This window comes from Gorilla gorilla, chromosome 19, assembly GCF_029281585.2.
Source record: "Gorilla gorilla gorilla isolate KB3781 chromosome 19, NHGRI_mGorGor1-v2.1_pri, whole genome shotgun sequence".
Classification (NCBI taxonomy): domain Eukaryota; kingdom Metazoa; phylum Chordata; class Mammalia; order Primates; family Hominidae; genus Gorilla; species Gorilla gorilla.
Genome location: NC_073243.2, coordinates 838947 through 844946, shown reverse-complemented (window position 1 = coordinate 844946; position 6000 = coordinate 838947).

Here is a 6000-nt window from a genome sequence, read left to right as displayed (position 1 = left end):
GTGTAGGTATTTCCATGTATAAGCAGATAGCTCTGTAGATATTTCCGTTTTCAAGCAGATAGCGGTGTATATATTCCCCTGTTCAAACAGTTAGCGGTGTAGATATTTCCATGTTCATAAAGATAGCGGTGTAGATATTTCCATGTTTATACAGATAGCGGTGTAGATATTTCCATGTTCATACAGATAGCGGTGTAGATATTGCCATGTTCATACCGATAGCGGTGCTGATACTTCCATGTTTATACAGGTAGCGGTGTATATATTGCCGTGTTTATACAGATAGCGGTGTAGATATTTCCATGTTCATACAGATAGCGGTGTAGATATTTCCATGTTTATACAGATAGCGGTGTAGATGTCTCCTTCTTAATTCTGATGGCGGTGTAGATATTTCCATGTTCATACAGATGGCGGTGTAGATATTTCCATATTTATAGAGATAGCGATGTAGTTATTTCCATGTGCAAAGAGATAACTGTGTAGATATTTCCATTTATATGCAGATAGTCGTGTCGATATTTCCATTTTCATGCAGATAGCGGTGTAGATATTTCCATGTTCAAACAGATAGCGGTGTAGATATTTCCATGTTCATACAGATAGCGGTGTAGATATTTCCATGTTTATACAGATAGCAGAGAAGATGTATGCATGTTTACACAGATAGCGGTGTAGATATTTCCATGTTCATCCAGACGGCTGTGTAGACATATCCATGTTCATACAGATGGCGGAGAAGATATTTCCATGTTCATACAGATGGCTGTGTAGATATATCCATGTTCATACAGATGGCGGTGACGATATTTCCATGTTCATACAGACGGCGGTGTAGATATTTCCATGTTCATACAGATAGCGGTGCTGATATTTCCATGTTTATACAGGTAGCGGTGTAGAAATTTCCATGTTTATACAGATAGCGGTGTAGAAATTTCCATGTTTATACAGATAGCGGTGTAGATATTTCCATGTTTATACAGATAGCGGTGTAGATATCTCCATCTTAATACAGAAGGCAGTGTAGATATCTATATGTTCATACAGATGGCGGTGCAGATATTTCCATGTTCATACAGATGGCGGTGTAGAAACTTCCATGTTCATACTGATAGCGGTGCTGATATTTCCATGTTTATACAGGTAGTGGTGTAGATATTTCCATGTTTATACAGATAGTGGTGTAGAAATTTCCATGTTTATACACATAACGGTGTAGATATTTCCATGTTTATACAGATAGCGGTGTAGAAATTTCCATGTTTATGCAGATAGTTGTGTAGATATCTCCATCTTAATACAGATGGCGGTGTAGATATTTAAATGTTCATACAGATGGCTGTGTAGACATATCCATGTTCATACAGATGGCGGTGAAGATATTTCCATGTTCATACAGATAGCGGTGTAGATATTTCCATGTTCATACAGATAGCGGTGTAGATATTTCCATGTTCATACAGATGGCTGTGTAGATACATCCATGTACCTACAGATGGCGGTGAAGATATTTCCATGTTCATACAGATGGCGGTGTAGATATTTCCATGTTCATACAGATAGCGGGGCTGATATTTCCATGTTTATACATGTAGCGGTGTAGATATTTCCATGTTTATGCAGATAGCGGTGTAGGTATTTCCATGTTTATACACATAGCGGTGTAGATATTTCCATGTTCATACAGATAGCGGTGTATGTATTTCCATTTTCATACAGATAGCGGTGCAGATATTTCCATTTTCATGCAGATAGTGGTGTATATATTTCCCTCTTCAAACAGTTAGCGGTGTAGATATTTCCATGTTCATAAAGATAGCGGTGTAGATATTTCCATTTTTATACAGATAGCGGTGAAGTTGTATGCATGTTTACACAGATAGTGGTGTAGATATTTCCACGTTCATCCAGATGGCTGTGTAGATATATCCATGTTCATACAGATGGCGGTGAAGATATTTCCATGTTCATACAGATAGCGGTGTAGATATTTCCATGTTCATACAGATAGCGGTGTAGATATTTCCATGTTCATACAGATAGCGGTGTAGATATTTCCATGTTCATACAGATAGCAGTGTAGATATTTCCATGTTCATCCAGATAGCGGTGTAGATATTTCCATGTTCATACAGATAGCGGTGTAGATATTTCCATGTTCATAAAGATAGCGGTGTATGTATTTCCATGTTCATACAGATAGCAGTGTAGATATTTCCATGTTCATCCAGATGGCTGTGTAGATATTTCCATGTTCATACAGATAGCGGTGTAGATAGTTCCATGTTCATACAGATAGCGGTGTAGTTATTTCCATGTGTAAAGAGATAGCTGTGTAGATATTTCCATGTATATGCAGATAGCTGTGTAGACATTTCCATTTTCATGCAGATAGCGGTGTATATATTTCCCTGTTCAAAGAGTTAGCGGTGTAGATATTTCCATGTTCATAAAGATAGCAGTGTAGATATTTCCAAGTTTATACAGATAGCGGTGAAGTTGTATGCATGTTTAAACAGATAGCGGTGTAGATATTTCCATGTTCATCCACATGGCTGTGTAGATATATCCATGTTCATACAGATAGCGGTGTAGATATTTCCATGTACATACAGATAGCGGTGTAGATATTTCCATGTTCATCCAGATGGCTGTGTAGATATATCCATGTTCATACATATGGCGGTGAAGATATTTCCATGTTCATACAGATAGCGGTGTAGATATTTCCATGTTCATACAGATAGCGGTGTAGATATTTCCATGTTCATACAGATAGCGGTGTGTGTATTTCCATGTTCATACAGATAGCGGTGTTTATATTTCCATGTTCATCCAGATGGCTGTGTAGATATATCCATGTTCATACAGATAGCAGTGTAGATATTTCCATGTTCATCCAGATGGCTGTGTAGCTATTTCCATGTTCATACAGATAGTGGTGTAGATATTTCCATGTTCGTACAGATAGCCGTGTACATATTGCCATGTTCATACCGATAGCGGTGCTGATACTTCCATGTTTATACATTTAGCGGTGTACATATTTCCGTGTTTATACAGGTAGCGGTGTAGATATTTCCATGTTCATACAGATAGCGGTGTAGATATTTCCATGTTTATAGAGATAGCGGTGTAGGTATTTTCATGTTGAAAGAGATAGCTGTGTAGATATTTCCATGTATATGCAGATAGCTGTGTAGATATTTCCATTTTCATGCAGATAGCGGTGTAGATATTTCCATGTTCAAACAGATAGCGGTGTAGATATTTCCATGTTCATACAGATATCGGTGTGAATATTTCCATGTTTATACAGATAGCGGTGAAGATGTATGCATGTTTACACAGATAGCAGTGTAGATATTTCCATGTTCATACAGATAGCGGTGTAGATATTTCCATGTTCATCCAGACGGCTGTGTAGACACATCCATGTTCATACAGATGGCGGTGAAGATATTTCCTTGTTCATACAGATGGCAGTGTAGATATATCCATGTTCATACAGATGGCGGTGAAGATATATCCATGTTCATACAGATAGCGGTGTAGATATTTCCATGTTCATACAGATAGCGGTGTAGTTATTTCCATGTTCATACAGATAGCGGTGTATGTATTTCCATGTTCGTACAGATAGCGGTGTAGATATTTCCATGTTCATCCAGATGTCTGTGTAGATATATCCATGTTCATACAGATAGCGGTGTAGATATTTCCATGTTCATCCAGATGGCTGTGTAGCTATTTCCATGTTCATACAGATAGTGGTGTAGATATTTCCATGTTCATACAGATAGCGGTGTAGATATTTCCATGTTCATTCAGATAGCCGTGTAGATATTGCCATGTTCATACCCATAGCGGTGCTGATACTTCCATGTTTATACAGGTAGCGGTGTACATATTTCCGTGTTTATACTGGTAGCGGTGTAGATATTTCCATGTTCATACAGATAGCGGTGTAGATATTTCCATGTTTATACAGATAGCGGTGTAGATATCTCATTCTTAATACAGATGGTGGTGTAGATATTTATATGTTCATACAGATGGCGGTGCAAATATTTCCATGTTCATACAGATAGCGGTGTAGATATTGCCATGTTCATACCGATAGCGGTGCTGATACTTCCATGTTTATACAGGTAGCGGTGTATTTATTGCCGTGTTTATACAGATAGCGGTGTAGATATTTCCATGTTCATACAGATAGCGGTGTAGATATTTCCATGTTTATACAGATAGCGGTGTAGATATCTCCTTCTTAATTCTGATGGCGGTGTAGATATTTCCATGTTCATACAGATGGCGGTGTAGATATTTCCATATTTATAGAGATAGCGGTGTAGTTATTTCCATGTGCAAAGAGATAACTGTGTAGATATTTCCATTTATATGCAGATAGTCGTGTCGATATTTCCATTTTCATGCAGATAGCCGTGTAGATATTGCCATGTTCAAACAGATAGCGGTGTAGATATTTCCATGTTCATACAGATAGCGGTGTAGATATTTCCATGTTCATCCAGACGGCTGTGTAGACATATCCATGTTCATACAGATGGCGGAGAAGGTATTTCCATGTTCATACAGATGGCTGTGTAGATATATCCATGTTCATACAGATGGCGGTGACGATATTTCCATGTTCATACAGACGGCGGTGTAGATATTTCCATGTTCATACAGATAGCGGTGCTGATATTTCCATGTTCATACAGATAGCCGTGTACATATTGCCATGTTCATACCGATAGCGGTGCTGATACTTCCATGTTTATACAGGTAGCGGTGTACATATTTCCGTGTTTATACAGGTAGCGGTGTAGATATTTCCATGTTCATACAGATAGCGGTGTAGATATTTCCATGTTTATACAGATAGCGGTGTAGATATCTCCTTCTTAATACAGATGGCGGTGTAGGTATTTATATGTTCATACAGATTGCGTTGCAGATATTTCCATGTTCATACAGATGGTGGTGTAGATATTTCCATGTTTATAGAGATAGCGGTGTAGTTATTTCCATGTTGAAAGAGATAGCTGTGTAGATATTTCCATGTATATGCAGATAGCTGTGTAGATATTTCCATTTTCATGCAGATAGCGGTGTAGATATTTCCATGTTCAAAAAGATAGCGGTGTAGATATTTCCATGTTCATACAGATATCGGTGTGAATATTTCCATGTTTATACAGATAGCGGTGAAGATGTATGCATGTTTACACAGATAGCGGTGTAGATATTTCCATGTTCATACAGATAGCGGTGTAGATATTTCCATGTTCATCCAGACGGCTGTGTAGACACATCCATGTTCATACAGATGGCGGTGAAGATATTTCCTTGTTCATACAGATGGCAGTGTAGATATATCCATGTTCATACAGATGGCGGTGAAGATATATCCATGTTCATACAGATAGCGGTGTAGATATTTCCATGTTCATACAGTTAGCGGTGTAGTTATTTCCATGTTCATACAGATAGCGGTGTATGTATTTCCATGTTCATACAGATAGCGGTGTAGATATTTCCATGTTCATCCAGATGTCTGTGTAGATATATCCATGTTCATACAGATAGCGGTGTAGATATTTCCATGTTCCTCCAGATGGCTGTGTAGCTATTTCCATGTTCATACAGATAGTGGTGTAGATATTTCCATGTTCATACAGATAGCGGTGTAGATATTTCCATGTTCATACAGATAGCCGTGTAGATATTGCCATGTTCATACCGATAGCGGTGCTGATACTTCCATGTTTATACAGGTAGCGGTGTACATATTTCCGTGTTTATACTGGTAGCGGTGTAGATATTTCCATGTTCATACAGATAGCGGTGTAGATATTTCCATGTTTATACAGATAGCGGTGTAGATATCTCATTCTTAATACAGATGGCGGTGTAGATATTTATATGTTCATACAGATGGCGGTGCAAATATTTCCATGTTCATACAGATAGCGGTGTAGATATTTCCAT